We start from the raw sequence: 19113 nt of genomic DNA, 5'->3' as shown, positions 1-19113 counted from the left end.
TTTTTTAGTCAAAAGCCCGGTGATTCATATTTACGCGCAACTGGTGTGTTGGGACCTTGTTTTTTTTTACCTGGAAAAAAAACCATTGCAGTTGTTTCTGTCGTGATTGGTCTGTAGAAAAGTCGATTCATTAGTAGTGACCTCTGTAATCATTGTTTAAAAATGAATGAACGTCCAGCATTTGTATCACAATTCAATGGAGAAAGTTGCATTTCCCTTGTTTTTACATTGGGGTAACACCTGGTTGGAGGGAACAGTGTGAAGTTCATGGCTTGGCTGCATGAGGCTTGATACATTCCAATGCACACCCGCACACATGACATAAGTAGGCAGCGACACTGATTTCAGTTTGTTACAACGTGAGCGCACCCCAACGTTAAACTGTTGTTAGGTGTTAACTTCGAAAAGTGTCCCAAGGGAGAAAGGAACTATGTAAATTAAAGTATGTATTTGTGGAAACTCCCCAAGACTTACCAGTAAATGCTCCATTCAGAGCAAAATTTATATTTTTTTAAAAAGTCTTCGTATCGCCTCAGTACGTCATTGGAGTGTGTTATGGCACTTCACATGATTTCCTTTGAAGTTTGGTCAGTGTATAATATCCTTGTTCTGGGAGCCCTTGGTGATTAATGGCTCTGGGTATAACGGTGTTACATGTATCATCATAACAGTCACCAGAATGAGAGCTTGGCTCTGACTGACATTATTTCAAGGTGAAGTGGGATTAAAGGAATTCTAAGCAGTTGGAGAATGGGAACGAGGCCCTTCTGCCCAGCTTGTCCATACTGACCAAACTGCTGATGCAAGCTTGTCCCATTTGCCAGCGTTCAGCCCATATCCCTGTAAAATATTTGGAATTCATGCTAAAGAGAGGGCATATAATTGAACAAAAATTAGTGGGAAGTTACAGGATAGGGAAACTTTTCAAAACCACCAGAAGGCAATTAAAAGTCATTAAGAAGGTAAAAACTGAATAGAAAGTTAGCTAGTCAATAATATTAAAGAGGAAACCAGAACTTTTTCAAATGTCTGTAAAAAGGCAAGAATGGATATTGACCACTGGACAAATATGCTGGACAGGTAGTAATGGTTTACAAACTGAATAAGTATTTTGCATCAGTCTTCACTGGAAGACACTGCAGTATGGTGGAAGTTCCAGGTGTCAGTGGTCAAGATTGTGGAGGCATTCATTAAATAATCATTAGATTCTGGAATGGTTCCAGAAGACTGGAAAATTGCAAATCTCACTCCAGTCTTGAAGAAAGGAAGCTATAGTTCTGATCTCAGTAGTTGGGAAGATGTTGGAGTCACTTATTAAGGTTGAGGTCTCAGGGTACTTGGAGGCACATGATAAAATAAGCTGTAGTCAGTATGGTTTCCTCAAGGGAAAACCTTGCCTGACAAATCTTTTGGAGTTCTTTGAAGAAATAGTAAGTAGGATAGACAACATCAGTTGATGTTGTGTTCTTGGATTTTCAGAAGGCCTTTGACAAGGTGCCACACATGAGGCTGCTTAACAAACTATTACAGGAAAATATTCTAGCATGGATAAAGCTGTGAATGATTGGCAGGAGGCAAGGAGTGGGAATAAAGGGAGCCGTTTCGGGCTGGCTGCCGGTGACTATGGGTGTTCCATAGGGGACTGTTGGGACTGATTCTTTTCACATTATATGTCAATGATTTGGATGATGGAATTGATGGCTTTGTTGCAAAGTTTGCAGATGATACGAAGATAGATGGGGGGTAGGTAGTTTTGAGGAAATAGGACGGATTAGGAGAATGGGCTAAGAAGTGGCAGATGGAATATAGTGTCAGGAAACGTAGGTCATGCACTTTAGAAGAAATTAAAGGGTTGACATTTTCATTAACAGAGCAAATATTCAAAAAAAAACTTGGGCACAAAGGGACTTGGGAGTCCTTAGGCAGGCTTCCCTAAAGTTTGGTGTACAGGTTGAGACAGTGCTGAGGAAGGCAAATGCAATGAGAGGACTAGACTATAAAAGCAAGGAAGTAATGTTGAGGCTTCATAAAGTACTGATGAGGCCTCATTGGAGTGTTGTGAGCAGCTTTAGGCCCTTTAATCTCAGAAAGGATATGCTGAAACCAGAGAGTGTTCAAAGGAGGTTCATGAAATTTATTCCAGGATTAAATGGTTTGTTATATGAAGGTATTTGATGGCTCTGGGCCTGTAGTCACTGGAGTTCAGAAGAATGAGGGGTGACCTCATTGAAACCTATCAAATGGTGAAAGGATGCTTTCTATGTTGGGAGAATTGAAGAGCAGAGGACACAGCCTCAGAATAGAGGGGCATCCTTTTAGAACAGAGATGAGGAGGAATTTCTTCAGCCAGTGAGTGGTGTGGAATTCTTTGCCACAGGCAGCTGTGGAGGGCAAATCATTATGTATATTTAAGGTTGACTGTAAAAGCTTTTATAGATACGTGAAAAGAAGAAGATTGGTCAAGACAAATGTAGGTCCTTTACAGTCAGAAACAGGTGAATTGATCATAGGGAACAAAGACATGGCAGACCAATTGAATAACTACTTTGGTTCTGTCTTCACTGAGGAGGACATAAATAATCTTCCGGAAATAGTAAGGGACCGAGGGTCTAGTGAGATGGAGGAACTGAGGGAAATACATGTTAGTAGGGAAGTGGTGTTAGGTAAATTGAAGGGATTAAAGGCAGATAAATCCCCAGGGCCAGATGGTCTGCATCCCAGAGTGCTTAAGGAAGTAGCCCAAGAAATAGTGGATGCATTAGTGATAATGTTTCAAAACTCCTTAGATTCTGGATTAGTTCCTGAGGATTGGAGAGTGGCTAATGTAACCCCACTTTTTTAAAAAAGGAGGGAGAGAGAAACCGGGGAATTATAGACCAGTTAGTCTGACATCGGTGGTGGGGAAAATGCTCGAGTCGGTTATCAAAGATGTGATAACAGCACATTTGGAAAGAGGTGAAATCATCGGACAAAGCATGGATTTGTGAAAGGAAAATCATGTCTGACGAATCTTATAGAATTTTTTGAAGATGTAACTAGTAGAGTGGATAGGGGAGAGCCAGTGGATGTGGTATATTTAGATTTTCAAAAGGCTTTTGACAAGGTCCCACACAGGAGATTAGTGTGCAAACTTAAAGCACATGGTATTGGGGGTATGGTATTGATGTGGATAGAGAATTGGTTGGCAGACAGGAAGCAAAGAGTGGGAGTAAACGGGACCTTTTCAGAATGGCAGGCAGTGACTAGTGGGGTACCGCAAGGCTCAGTGCTGGGACCCCAGTTGTTTACAATATATATTAATGATTTAGACGAGGGAATTAAATGCAGCATCTCCAAGTTTGCGGATGACACGAAGCTGGACGGCGGTGTTAGCTGTGAGGAGGATGCTAAGAGGATGCAGGGTGACTTGGATAGGTTAGGTGAGTGGGCAAATTCATGGCAGATGCAATTTAATGTGGATAAATGTGAGGTTATCCACTTTGGTTGCAAGAACAGGAAAACAAATTATTATCTGAACGGTGGCCGATTAGGAAAAGGGGAGATGCAACGAGACCTGGGTGTCATTGTACACCAGTCATTGAAGGTGGGCATAAAGGTACAGCAGGCGGTGAAAAAGGCAAATGATATGTTGGCATTCATAGCAAAAGGATTTGAGTACAGGAGCAGGGAGGTTCTACTGCAGTTGTACAAGGCCTTGGTGAGACCGCACCTAGAATATTGTGTGCAGTTTTGGTCCCCTAATCTGAGGAAAGACATTCTTGCCATAGAGGGAGTACAGAGAAGGTTCACCAGATTGATTCCTGGGATGGCAGGACTTTCATATGAAGAAAGACTGGATCGACTAGGCTTATACTCACTGGAATTTAGAAGATTGAGGGGGGATCTTATTGAAACGTATAAAATTCTAAAGGGATTGGACAGGCTAGATGCAGGAAGATTGTTTCCAATGTTTGGGAAGTCCAGAACGAGGGGTCACAGTTTAAGGATAAAGGGGAAGCCTTTTAGGACCGAGATGAGGAAAAACTTCTTCACACAGAGAGTGGTGAATCTGTGGAATTCTCTGCCACAGGAGACAGTTGAGGCCGGTTCATTGGCTATATTTAAGAGGAAGTTAGATATGGCCCTTGTGGCTAAAGGGATCAGGGGGTATGGAGAGAAAGCAGGTACAGGGTTCTGAGTTGGATGATCAGCCATGATCATACTGAATGGCAGTGCAGGCTTGAAGGGCCGAATGGCCTACTCCTGCACCTATTTTTTATGTTTCTATATTAAGACAGGTTGATAGCTTCTTGATTGATCAGGTCATGAAGGGATATGGGGAGAAGACAGGAGATTGGGGCTGAGAGGAAAATTGGATTAGCCTTGATTAAATGGCAGAGCAGACTCGATGGGCCAAATTGCTTAATTCTGCTCCTATATCTCTTGGTCTTATACTCTTGTGTCTAATTGAGCAAATGTTCTTTTATTCTTAATACTTGCCTCAACCACTTGTCTGGTAGCTTGTTCCACAGAGCTCTGCTTTCTCAATGACTAACTTGTCCTTTGGGTCCCTTTTTAAATCTTCCCCCTCTCAACTTAAACCTACTTTGCCTAACTTTGGGTTTCCTTTTTCTGGAGAGAAAAGACTGTATTCACCTTTTCAATGACCATCTTGATTTTATACATCTGAGGGAAGTTGGTGGAGGGCCCTGTGTTTTGAGTCATCATGAGTTATTGCATACAAGTTGTAGACCAGCTCATTGCTATTGTTGTTTTGCTTCCCAAAATACTGCAATGCACTATTGGAGAATTGGGACTGACTGACATGTTAATGTCCTGTACTTTGTATGTAGGTATCTCAGGGGCCAGGGGTTTAACTTAGTCCAAAAAAGTGACCACTAGTTGGGACTGTGCATCAGTGGATGTTGGTGAACAGTGCAAACTAGACCTTTGTGTTGCAGCATTTGCTGAACACAAAGATGGAGAACATTGATGGTGGAAGTAAATCTTGCTGAAATCTAAGAGGTTTTGTAAAGGAGACAAAACCTGCACACAGCTCAATCTATAACCTGGCTGGTATGGTATTTCTAGTGACTTGGCTGCTAAGTTGATAAGGGACTTTGGTTGCAAGGAATGGTAGAAGATATGTTTAATATTTTCTGTTGGACTGAGTGTACTGAATGGGTTGCAGGAAGTAGAATAAAGCAGTCATGGAAGTCAGGAAGGGGTTACCTGTGTTAAAGTGTCTCCTTGTAAAGTGATGCTTGCTTTGCACTGAAAATAGTGTGGAGGGGTAGTGTTTTTAGCAGAAATGTAATTGCTGAGGATTTGTACTGTGATTAGGCAGTGTTGTTTGTCTATAGCTTCCTGAAATCAGACATCAGTGTGATGGCGTTTAAGAGATGATACCTTCCAACTGCTGGAGCCAGGTTTGCTTCTGAGCATGGACAAGATATGCCAAGAGGATAACCTTAATTATTCCATTTCATAAATTCAAAATCCCATGCCAGTTTCAGACCTGATTCTGTTCCTTTACCAGGCCCCTTGTAGTTACGTGGAATAACCTGGGTAATGTCTTGAGAGGCAGTGTGCTGCAACACTTATAAATGCATGATTGAATGCAGAGATACCCGAGGTGTTGGATGAAGGAATGAGTGGGGAAAATACTTGGAGCAAGGACCACACGTTGCATTTCTTTTCTCCAGTTTCAGAAGTTGAATGATAAGACAGCCCAAACCCAGTATTCTGGCCCCTTTCCTAATTTGGAAGGTACTTGCGTAAACCCCATTCCTTCCCTGATTTTGATGTTGGTGTTTAAATCATTGTGCAGATTATGTTTGACAAACCTGGAGTTTTCAACTAGTGCATGCAGTTGTTAATTCAAAAACATTGCAACGATGACAAAACAATTTTAACTCTCCTAAATTATTTCCTCCTTCCCCCCCCCCCACCCGAACCAGCAACCTTCCATTGCAATGAATGATATCTTAAAAAGTAGGATATTTCAATGTTCTCTTGCTCCATTGTGTTTAATAGTGTATGGAAAGAGAAATTGTGTGAAACTGCAAGGAAATGCTGGTGGATTTAGAATGAGATTGTTGTTTCATCTGTAGTTGGTTTCTGTTTTGATATCCATGTCAGTGTGAGGTTCAGTTCCAGAGTGGTTATTGGCCTTCTGATCTGTTGTTTGGTGAGTGTGACTCGGGGACCTGTAATCCAAATAACAAGTTAAGTTTCATAATATCCTCACAACTGAAGTCTGAGCAACACTCTATCAACTGAAGAACAGAATAGAAGAGCATTTTACAGATCAGGGGTATGTTCCTGGTTTTGTGGGGAGACCAGATTTACCATCTGAACTCCATCTGAGGGCCACCTATGAAAAACACAGCTAGATTCTAGTATCTTCGTTTAAGTATAAAAGCCAAATGCTATTCTTCTCCACCACTCTTTGACACATCTCCTGTCTAATTTTTCATGTCAATAGCTGCAACTTCTTTAGAAGTTAGAAAATGTTGGAAATATTTGTCAGGCTGTATGTGTAGAGAGAGAGCAAACCTTTCAGATAGATGACCTTGTGTAAGTTGAATACTTCTCGCAAATAGTACTTGAATAAAGACAGAAGTTTTTTTCAACGTTTCCTCTTGGAATTTTTTTAAGTGTATCAGCCATCCTTTGGAGAATTGGTTATTGAATGGTCTGTGCACTACTAGTGACTAGAGCACAATACCTGAAAGGCAAAAGTCCATTCCAAGCCATTCAAAACAAAATGCAAAGCTATCTACTTTCTTTTAACTAAGCTGAATCTTCACGTGTTTCTCTCATTTCAGGACACAATTAATTCCCTATTACACAAATCAGTATATAGCACAACTTCAGTTTTCAGATTCAGTTTATTGTCATTTAGAAACCACAAATGCAATGCGGTTAAAAAATGAGACAACGTTCCTCCAGAATGATATCACAAAAGCATATGACAAAACAGACTACACCAGAAAATCCACATAACGTTTGGCAATCCCCAATCCAGAGTCCGGAGAGGTTGCTGCGTATTAATATTGCGCTACCGTCTTAGTGTGTTCCCCGGAAAGGAGCTCCAAATCCACCAAACAAACAAGACCAAAATCTAAAGCTACAAGACCTGCACAAAACCACATAGTTACAACAGTGCAAACAATAGCATAATTGATTAAAAAAAAAACAGACCATGGGCACAGTAAAAATAGTCCAAAGATGCTAAAGGACTCTAAGTTCAAAAGAAATCACCACACAGTTTCCACAAGTCCCCAGGGTCCCGACAGACTCGCCATCCCATGCTGGCGGCAGAAGGGAATACCCCTGTTATGGACTTCCACGGCGCCGCCTGACTCCGCCTCGCAGACGCAGCACACACCGAAAGCGACCTGACCGCAGCGGACTCCGAGTCCGTCGAACCTCCGAGCCGACGACCATCCCCTCCGGCACAGCTTCTCCGAGCACCATCCTCTGCCGAGCGTATTAAGACGCCCCCGCCAACGGCCATCGGCAACGCAACTCTGAGGACTGGGGGCCTGTTCTTCCCAGCAGAGTCCCGGACCTCGCAGCAACGAAGAAGATCTTCCTGGAGATTTCCCGATGTTCCTCCGTGCTCCCACGTCTGTTTTCAATCGATTATGATTGCGCACGGCACCCCACTTCACAAATAACAGATAATCAGCTCCGGAGCGGCCGCTGCAAGCTGCGTCGCGCCGCCAACTTGGAAATCTTTATATGGGAATTCACGTTTGTTTGTGACCTGTTTTATAAGAGTAAAATCTAGGAGGGAGTGGTGCAAAGCTGTGAATCAAAGGTACATGTGGCAACTTCTTGAACAATCTCTTTGGAATGGGAGTCAAGATTACTGCAGGACTGAACCCCAGTGTTGTACAAGGGTAGACCTATGCCTAGCAGAAATGGACACTTTAAACTTTTGATAGGTTTTAAACCCAAATTTTGGTGGGTTTGCCCCATCTTCCACCATTTATTTCAGTGCCTTGGGATGCTCCCATCAGGATCAGGGCACTTGTCTCATTTTCAGCTCATTAGTTTGTTCCGCACTACTACTTCAGCGATAACGATTGTATTGAGCTCCTCACTTCCCATCGTATCCATAACATCTCAATTTGGCATGCTGGACATGTTCTCGACTCTAAAGGCCAACACGAAATATTTGTTCAAAGCCTCACCCATTTCCACATTACTCAATATTAATTCCCCTTTCTCATCTTCCACTTCCACTTTATATAATTATAAAGCTCCTATCTGCTTTAATATTTTGTGCTAGAGGACATTCATGATGTATCTTCCTTAATTGTTTGCTTAGTGGTTCTTTGTTGCTTTAAGGTTTTTCTAATTTTCCAGCTTCCCACTACTTTGGGGGACTTTAAATGGATCTTTAGACTGATGTCTTTTATTCCCTCAGTTGTCCAAGGCTGGCTCTCTCCACCCTCCTTGTTTTTAACTGGAATATACTTTTGTTGAACACCGTGAAAAAAATTTCATTCACCCAATCTGTGTGCAAGTTTAGATCCCCCCATGACAATTGCTGTTCCACTTGTGTTCTTAATTTACATGCAAGGTTTTTACTGTGACAGTGCTCAACCAGCCACTCTGTCTCAATGCTGCATGTTGCCTCATTGCCATCTGAGATCCTACCAACAACAGTGAAGTCATTGGTGAATTGATGTCTGTTTTAAACTGTGCTTAGCTACACAGTATGTATCCTTGAGGTGTGAGGAGGAGTTGTTATTACCAGTCCATGCTGTTTGTGTTTCTCTTGATAAGGATGTTGAGAATCCAGTTGCAGAGGAAATTTCTAAGTCCCAGGTTTCAAAGCTTGTTGATTAATATTGAAAGGATGAATGATGGTGTTGATTGCTGAGCTGTAATCAGTAATCTTGTGATGTTTTGATAAATTGGTAGTGTGAAAAGATCAGGAACCTTTCAGACAGGAAAATGGTGGGCCTGCACTGAAACCTGCATATAAAATGGGCACCCATCTCTGCAGCAGAGATTGTGGGAGAGATTACAAGATTAGTTTGAATTGCTAGGAAAAGATTAGTGACCATTCACTTTGCCTACCAGTTGGCTATACAAGGCATTGATAACCGCTGCATGTTATAACAATATGTCCTTCAGTCAGATTACAGGGCTCCCAAAATTATTTTTGGGAACCATTGGTACAGAGTTTCTGTTCTTTCCCAGGACTTGTCACAAATCAGTCAATGTGTCCCAATAGCTTCTGAAAGCATTAGTTTGTATCTGTATGAGTCAGTGTTGATGCTCCACTGACTGAATGTGGAAATTCCACATTTACCTTTGCTGCTGAGGCACAAGCCACTTTATGGGAAAGGTTGTTCGCACATTGCAAGCTTCCTCAAAAGTCTGAGCCACGGACTTACAAATAGAACCAGCCCATTGCCCCACTGACCATCAGCCCCCCATTTTGGTCTTAAACTAATCACATTTTATTCTCTTCACATTATTCCTGAACTTGATCACTTATCTGCATGCCAGGGCAATTTGCAGTGGCTAGTTGGCCTACCCGCCTACATGTGGGAGGAAACTGGAGCACCTGGAGGAAACCCAGAGAATGTACGTTCTGTGCATTGATACACCAAATGAGTAGGATTGAAGCTGCATTGCTTGAGCAGTGAGCCAGTAACTTTGTAAGCAGTGTTACTGTGATGGGCCTACAGTGCGGCCTGCCATAAATATAGGTCCAAGCTGAAAGAGTAAGGGTCTCAACATCATCTGCAATCATTTGATCTTTAGCCCTTGAATTTGGTGACAAAGATAAGTCTAGTTAATTTGATAAAAGCATTGCCTTTACAGAGAAATTTGAGAATAAACTGCCTAGCTTCCAATTTTTTTTGTCTTGATAATCTGTCTTTGAGTATTTGGAGTAAGATTCTGATCAACAGATGACCTGGCTCTTTGCTTTCCTCTGGTCTGTAGGTTTCCCACACAAAGTGCTTTTGTACAAATGAGCAGAAAGTCCCAGGCCAAAACTAAGGAAATTGTAACAGCATCTGTCCTTTGTAAGCTGCAAGTCTAGCCATTTGGGAAGTGTTCAGTGTTAAGTCTGCAAAAATGTTGGGAACTTCACCAACTTCTGAAACAGTGTGCTGAAACATGAAGTGTTATTACTTTCCTAACAGTGAAAGTATTCAGGCTTTGCAGATAAGCTCTTGTAGGAAGGGCTGAGCATCAGAATGAAGTTTATTCTCACTGACTTGTATGTTGTGAAACTTGTCGTTTTGCAGCAGCAGTACTGTATCTGAGGTGGGAAAAGGAGCAGTGTGGGGTGAGGGAAGGGGTGGGTGGGGAAGAGAATTGTGAGACATGGCAACTGCTACTAAGATGAGTGCTAAAGGTATTTTTAATATCATTCTCAAAACTGCAGGATTGCATAGCTCAACTGTAAACCAGCAAAGTGATTGTATGTTATGCCTAAACTCAGCTGGTAAATGAAGTATGTGGTATCGTGCTGAGACCAGGAATGCTTTTGTACATTTAACTCAGCTGGACAAGGAATACGTTACCATAAGACTGAGCGCCTTTAAAGTCAGGGAGGTGCAGCACTTCCCCTCATTATAACCATCTTTCTAATGGATTTGCAAATGTAGCTGTTCGCGGTTTCCTCTCATGGTTTTGGAGAGGGTGGATTATTTTAGCTGAGGTCAAGGGGGTGGGGGGAGTGAAGGCAAAACAAGGCTGAGTGTATTGCTCGAGCAAGAGTGGGACTTTGGAAAAGATTCTAGGAAAATAGAAACATAGAAAACCTACAGCACCATACAGGCCCTTCATCCCACAAAATTGTGCCAAACATGTCCCTACCTTAGAAATTACTAGGCTTACCCATAACCTCTTATTTTACTAAGCTTCATGTACCTGTCTAAAAGCCTCTCAAAAGACCCTATCGTAACCGCCTCCACCACTGTTACTGGCAGCCCATTCCACACTCTCACCACTCTCCGAGTAAAAAAAACTTAACCTTGACATCTCCTCTGTACCTACTCCCCAGCACCTTAAACCTGAGTCCTCTTGCGGCAACCATTTCAGCCCTGGGGAAAATGCCTCTGACTATCGACATGATCAATGCCTCTTGTCATCTTGCACACCTCTCAGGTCACCTCTCATCCTCCTTCGCTCCAAGGAGAAAAGGCCGAGCTCACTCAACCTATTCTAATAAGGCATGCTCCCTAATCCAGGCAACATCCTTGTAAATCTCCTCTGCACCCTTTCTATGATTTCCACATCCTTCCTGTAGTGAGGTGACCAGAACTGAACACAGTACTCCAAGTGGGGTCTGACCGGGGTCCTACATAGCTGCAACATTACCTCTCGGCTCCTAAATTCAATTCCAGGATTGATGAAGGCCAATACACCGTATGCCTTCTTAACCACAGAGTCAACCTGCGCAGCTGCTTTGAGCGTCCTATGGAATCGGACCCCAAGATCTCTCTGATCCTCCACACTGCCAGGAGTCTTAGCATTAATACGATATTCCGCCATCATATTTGACCTACCAAAATGAACCACCTCACACTTATCTGGGTTGAACTCTGCCATTTCTCAGCCCAGTTTTGCATCCTATCAATGTACCGCTGTAACCTCTGACAGTCCTCCACACCATCCACAACACCTCCAACCTTTGTGTTATCAGCAAACTTAACCCATCCCTCCACTTCCTAGTCCAGGTCATTTATAAAAATCATGAAGAGTAAGGGTCCCAGAACAGGTCCCTGAGGCACTCCACTGGTGACCGACCTCCATGCAGAATATGACCCGTCTACAACCACTATGGCTTCTGTGGGCAGGCCAGTTCTGGATCCACAAAGCAATGTCCCCTTGGATCCCATGCCTCTTTACTTTCTCAATAAGCCTTGCATGGGGTACCTTATCAAATGCCTTGTTGAAATCCATATACACTACATCTACTGCTTTTCCTTCATCAATGTGTTTAGTCACATCCTCAAAAAATACAATTAAGCTCGTAAAGCACGACCTGCCCTTGAGAAAGCCATGCTGACTACTCCTAATCATATTATGCCTCTCCAAATGTTCATAAATCCTGCCTCTCAGGATCTTCTCCATCAGCTTACCAGCCACTGAGGTAAGACTCACTGGTCTATAATTTCCTAGGCTATCTCTACTCCCTTTCTTGAATAAAGGAACAACATCCGCAACTTTCCAATCTACCGGAACCTCTCCCGTCTCCAGTGATGATGCAAAGATCATTGCCAGAAGCTCAGCAATCTCCTCCCTCGCCTCCCACAGTAGCCTGTGGTACATCTCATCCGGTCCTGGTGACTTATCCAACTTGATGCTTTCCAAAAGCTCCAGCATATCCTCTTAATATCTACATGCTCAAGCTTTTCAGTCTGCTGCAAGTCATCACTACAATCACTAAGATCCTTTTCCATAGTGAATACTGAAGTATTCATTAAGTACCTCTGCTATTTCCTCCGGTTCCATACACACTTTCCCACTGTCACACTTGATAGGTCCTATTCTTTCACGTCCTATCCTCTTGCTCTTCACATACTTGTAGAATGCCTTGGGGTTTTCCTTAATCCTGCCTGCCAAGGCCTTCTCATGGCCTCTTAATTTCCTTCTTAAGATCCTTCCTAGTAGCCTTGTAATCTTCTAGATCTCTTTAAATAATTGAAGTGTTGATGCTCCCAAGAAACACAGAGCAGGATCTGCTTCAAATGAAATGAAGTTCTGCACTGATTTGACAATGTTTGTTGCTGACCTCAATTATGTGTGGCAGGAGAGTTCAGTTCCTTCGTTAATGCCTACTACGTTGTTGTCCCCATCTCAGTCAGAGTTACTGCTGTTGATATGCAGTGACTGATCCAAGCAGAAAAGTTCAACTGTGTCATTGAGGTGAGAATATGATTTTAGGTTGGTTGTGATATCCTGCAAGGTCAGTTTGCTTGACATTACTCTTGCCTGAATTTCCTTCATGAATAATGTTTGGCCAACCCTTTGGAATTAAATGCATCATAGGGACCTTAAGAAGAGAAAATTGGTGGGCTATGACATCTGATAGCACTGCATTTAATATATTATCTGATTACCTGTATCCTTCTCCAACGTTAAGCATCTATCAAAATAGAACCCAAGTTTTCACTGCAACTTTTTTTGAGCCCCTGTTTGCTGCTCAGCTTCAGGTGGCTTTAATTTTGGTGCATGATTGATGGCTAGGATTGGAATGTAGTGACACCAAGTGGCAAAATTATAACAGCAACATACAAATGAGTCCTGTCACATTCCTCTGCTCAAAATACCAACTACATTGGTTGATGTGGTCAGAAGCCAGATAAACGGGTTCCAGGCGCAATCACTGGTTTGTGAGACAATGGCTAATTGCAGGTAGGAACAGCACTTTGCATAGGTCCTGATTTATTGTGATAAGATACCAAGATGAATCACAGTAAAGGCAGGTTTATTTTTTCAGTTTCAGGAAAGTGAATTTCTTTTTACTAGGCTGCTCCAGGTTGGAAGTTTTCTTTGTTGCTATCAGTTGTGCCAAGTAGGTGAATGGTAGAATCGGTGGGGGAGAAGAGAAAGTGGTTGATGGTTGGCCTGGGTTAAAAGACTTGTTCCTGTGGTGAATCTGTCTTAACTCCGAGACTAATGGGTGGTAGGTGAGGGGCGAGGCTGTTCAAACCACTTATTGGCAGTCGAAATGATGTAGGATTGGATGCTCCTGTTTTGTCCCACTCAGCTAGTGACATTCATTGTGTGGTTTTTAGTTACAGGATGTGGGTGTTAATGGCAAGGCCATCTTCGATTGCGTATCCCTAAAGCTCGTGAGTTGGTGGTGCTGAGCTACTTTCTGCAACCAGCGTTCTTTTGGCTACTTTTCTGGGAAGAAGCTGTTGAAGGAAAAGAAATATTCTCACAACAGATGGTTGTGACCTTGTTCTGCATTTGTCTTCCTCCCACTAACCTTCAGCAGCCATCCCCGTCTATCCCCATCTGTCTTAAAATTGTTCTCCGATTTACTTTCACCACCCTTTGGGGAGAGAGCTCTAAACACTCATGAGCCTTTGAAAGAATGAATCTTGCCTCTTCTCTCTGAATTGGATGACCCCCCCCCCCACCCCCAGTTGGAAACTTCCATCCTGTCGCGATCCATCAATATTCTGTTAAAATCCCCTCCCACTTCCCAAAACTCTGTCAACTACTTTACTGGCCTGTCCAGACTTTCCTCAGAAGATGATGTTGAGTTTAGATACCAATAAAGTGAATGAAGACTTGAGAACCTGCTGTGCTACAGTTGCAACGTTCCACTTGTCCTTAACCTTCAGTGGTAGGAGGCTGAGGGTTTAAACGTACTATAGAAGAAGCTTTCCCTGTAGTGGATTCTCTAGATGAATGTCCCACCAGCCGATGATGCAGTACTGGTGCAGGAGTTAGGAAGTATGAAAGATATTGAATAGGTGCAAGTCAAGCAAGCTGCTGCTTCCTACAACCTGCCAAGTTTTATTGGAGCTCCACTTGTCCAGGCAAGTATGAGGTTTTACATCACAATCACCATTGTCACTTTTGTTTTGTGGATGTTTGAGGAGTCGAGGTGATTCACTAGATAGCATATCAAGCCTTGTATCTGCCTATGCAGCCACTGGGTATTAAATAACTGAGGTTTGGCAGAAGTAATGGGGTGTGGGAACTTGGTTAATGGAGGGAATATAGTTGTGGTTAGTGTTTTGGCATTAGAGGAACAGAACAAATGATGCCCAAGAGAAATTTTGATCAATGTCATTGAGATTTTAGGTAGCAAAAGGAAAAAAATTAGGCAGTGCATCGCTCCTTCATTTTGGTGGCAGATGTATTTTGGCTGAATGATAATATGTGAATGAAGCAGATATACGCCGAAGCAGCTGGTTGGCAGTTTCCAGATATAGTCCTGTTTAAAAACATTAAAGTACTGATTTTTAAAAAATGAACTCCGATCTGTTGTGAGCCTGAATCTGTGTGATACTTGTTTGCTCCGTAAGTTAACAGGAGAGTGAAGGTAAGAAGCTGTATTTGCTGATGATGATTTATTAAGTTGAGGGCAGATGCTTGGGTCTGTGTTTGCTGAAGCAATTCACTGACATCTTGTATTGCATTGAAACATGTACATTGTCAAAAATATTCGTAGCAGCAGGAGCATACTCGCAGCAGTGAGCAGTAATTTTGTGTGTGCCGCTTTAGTTTGATGTTCTCTCATCCTCCTCTTGCTCGTCACTGGATGGTTGCCTTACTGTAGTCCTGAAGAAAGAATGTCGGGAATTAGGTTGGAAGCTGAAAAGCAGGGCCTTTAGGATGGTGATGTCTGGATTGCTGCCTGAGCCAGGCACCAGTGAGGTTCTGAATAGGAGGATTTTGCAGATAAATGTGTGGCTGAGGAATTGGTGCAGATGGCAGGGTTCAAATTTCTGGATCATTGGGATCTCTTTTGGGGACAGTATGACCTGTACAAAAAAAGACTGGTTACATCTGAACCTGAGGTGGGTTCACTATCCTTGCAGGCATGTTTGCTAGAACTGTTGAGGAGGGTTTAAACTACTTTGGCAGGGGGAGCGAATAGCAGTGGATGGAGCAGTTGGTGTACAAGTAATGCAGTTGGAGATTGGCAAGTACAGTGTTGTGGGCATCACTGAGTCATTGGCTGATAGATCATAGTTGGAAATTTAACATCCAAGGATATGCATTGTATCGGGAGGACAGGCTGGGAGGTGGAGATTTTGGGGTGGCTCTGGTTTTTTTTAAAAAAAAGAAATCAAATCATTAGAAAGAGGTGACATAAGATCGGAAGATTCTTGTGGGTAGTTAAGAGACTGCAACGGTAAAACGACTCACAATTGTATATTCTGAACAGTAGCCAGGATGTGGGATACAAATTAGAATGGGAGATACAAAAGGCATGTAAAAGGACAATGTTACAATAGTGATGGGGATTTGAATATCCAGGTAGATTGGGGAAAATCGTATTGGTGCTGGATCCCAAGAGGGGTATTTGTAGATGGCTTTTTCGAGCAGCTTGTGGTTGAGTCCACTAGGGGAAAGGCAATTCTGGATTAGGCATTGTGTAATGAGCGAGATTTGATGAAGGATCTTAAGATAAATGAACCCTTAGGAGAGAGTAAATGATAAAAATTCACCTTGTGGTTTGAGAAGGGGGAGCTAACTCCATCAGTATTACAATGGAGTAGAGGGAATTATAGAGACACGGGAAGAACTGGCCAAAGATGATTGGAAGGGGACCCAGGCAGGGGCGATGGCAGAACAGCAATAGTTGGAGTTTCCATGGGCAATTAAAAAGGTGCAGGATAGGTACATCTCAAAGATGAAGCAGTATTCTGAAAGGGATGTGAGGCAACCGTGGCTGACAAGGGAAGACAAGAACAGCAGAAAGGGGTGAGCATAAAATACAGTAACAATTAGTGGGAAGGTAGAGGATTGAAAAACTTTTAAAAACCAAAAGGCCACAAAAAAAAGCCAGGAGGAGGAGAAAGGTGAAATATGAAGGTAATCTAGGCAATAAGATAAAGAAGGATACCAAAAATTTTTTGAGACATATAAAAAGTGAGTAGATTTCAGACCACTGGAAAATGATGCTGGAGAGGACAAAGAAATGACGGATGTCATATTTTGTGTCAGTCTGCACTATGAAAGACACTAGTAGTATGACAGAAATTAAAGAGCATCGGGGCAGAAGTGAATGCACAGTAGTTGGTACAGATAAGGAGAATTTGCTTGGGAAACAAAGTTGATAAATCACCTGGACCAGATGGTGTACACCCCAGAGTTTTGAAAGAGGTGGCTGAAGAGATTGTGGAGGCAGTAGGAGTGATCTTTCAAGAATCATTAGATTCTGGAATGTGTCGGGAGGTCTGGAAAATTATAAATGCCACTCCACTTTTTAAGTACGGAGGGGGGCAGAAGAAGGAAATTATAAGCAGTTAGCCGGACTTCAGTGGTTCAGAAGATGTTAGAGTTCATTATTAAACATGAGGTTAGGGGGTACTTGGAAGTGCATAATAAAATGGCCCTAAAGTCAGCATGGTTTCCTGAGGGGAAATCTTGCCTGACCAATCCTGGAAATTCTTTGAGAAAATAGCAGACAAGATAGAAAAAGGAAAGTCAGTGTATGTTGTTTACTTGGATTTTTCAGACGACCTTTGACAAATTGCGCACATGAGGCTGCTCAACAAGATAAGACCCATAGATACCAATATGAATAGAAGATTGGCTGACTGGCAGGAGGCAGAGTAGAGTAAAGAGGACCTATTCTGATTGTTTACTGGTGACTAGTGGTGCTCTGCAGGAGACTGGATTGGGACAGCTTTTCGCATTATATGTCAATGATTTGGATGATAGAATTGATGACTGTGGCCAAATTTGTAGACGATACAAAGATGGGTGGAGGTGCAGTTAGTGTTGAGGAAGCAGGGAGTCTGCAGAAGGAATTGGATTAGATTGGGAGAATGGGTAAAGATGTGGCAGATGGAATATAGTGTAAGGAAGTGTGTGGACATTCACTTTGGTAGAATGAGCAACAACTATTTTCCAAACAAAATTTAAAAATCAGAGTTGCAAATGGACTTGGGAATCTTTGTACAGGATTCCATAAAAATTAATTTTCAAGTTGTAGTGATGACAAGAAATTATTCAGATGATATAACATGACACAAGGGAATTTCCCTCCTTGCAAGCAGTTTTGTAAGTTTAATTTATCCTTATGAGAAATGTAGCTGTGTGAAAACCCCGTGAAGGTTGTCCAAGTACTTTTAACTCCAATGTAATCTTTAGTTTATTCAAATTTTGTCCATGAACTGCTGAAACACATTTTAACAATGGGAGTAAACTGTACATCTGCAGTGATGAAATGCTCTGAGAGGTTGGTCATGACTAGACTGAACTCTTGCCTCAGCAAGGACCTGGACCCATTGCAATTTGCCGATCACCTCAATAGGTCAACGGCAGGTGCACTCTCAATGGCTCGTCACACGGCTTTAGACCACCTAGACAGCACAAACACCTATGTCAGGATGCTGTTCATCAACTATAGCTCAACATTTAATACCATCAGTCCCACAATCCTGATTGAGAAGTTGCAGAACCTGGGCCTCTGTACCTCCCTCTGCAATTGGATCCTTGACTTCCTAACTGGAAGACCGCAATCTATGTGGATTGGTGATAACATCTCCTCACTGACGATCACAACTGGTGCACCTCAGTGGTGTGTGCTTAGCCCACTGCTCTACTGTATATACCTATGACTGTGTGGCTAGGTATAGCGCAAACACCATCTATAAATTTGCTGATGATACAACCACTGTTGGTGGAATCTCAGATGGTGACGAGAGGACGTGCAAGAGCGCGATATGCCAACTAATGGAGTGGTATCACACAACAACCTGCAAACATTAGTAAGATGAAAAAGCTGATAGTGGACTTCAGGAAGGGTAAGACAAAGGAACACATGCTAATCCTCATAGAAGGGTCAGAAGTGGAGAGAGTGAGCAGTTTCAAGATCTGAGGATCTAATCTGGTCCCATCATATCGATGCAGTTTTAAAGAAGGCGAGACAGTGGCTATACTTCATTAGGAGTCTAAAGAGATTTTGTATGTCAACAAATACTCTCAAAAATTTGTACAGATGTACCATGGAAAGCAGTCTGACAGGCTACATCACTGTCTGGTATTGGGGGGATGGGTATCACACAGGACCAAAAGAAGCTGCAGAGGGTTGTAAATTTAGTCGACTCCATCTTGGATACTAGGCTACAAAATACCCAGAACATCTCCAAGGAGTGGTGTCTCAGAAAGGCAGCATCCATTATTAAGGACCTCCAGCACCCAGGGGCACTTTTCTCACTGTTACCATCAGGTAGGAGGTACAGAAGCCTGAAGGCACACACTCAGCGTTTCAGGAACAGCTTCTTCCCCTCTGACATCCGATTCCTAAATAGAGATTGAACCCTTGGACACTACCTCACTTGTTTAATATGCACCCTATCCTCATTATATGCGGGGGATATGTTCCTCGCAGTCGACGCATAATGTGAAATTGCATAATGTGAATAATTATTTAAATGGAGAAAATAGGGG

At 42.5% G+C, this 19113-nt stretch overlaps 1 protein-coding gene across 1 annotated transcript in view; it reads left to right on the top strand.

The window, feature by feature from the left end:
- The window catches only part of LOC140737288 (neurogenic locus notch homolog protein 2-like), a 205347-nt gene that overhangs the window by 1118 nt on the left and 185116 nt on the right, over nucleotides 1–19113 (top strand). The window lies entirely within an intron of this gene.

The sequence above is a fragment of the Hemitrygon akajei genome, chromosome 12, assembly GCF_048418815.1.
Source record: "Hemitrygon akajei chromosome 12, sHemAka1.3, whole genome shotgun sequence".
Taxonomy (NCBI): Eukaryota; Metazoa; Chordata; class Chondrichthyes; order Myliobatiformes; family Dasyatidae; genus Hemitrygon; species Hemitrygon akajei.
The sequence above is the reverse complement of the archived record's forward strand: the minus strand, read 5'-3'. Positions and strand labels throughout refer to the sequence as shown.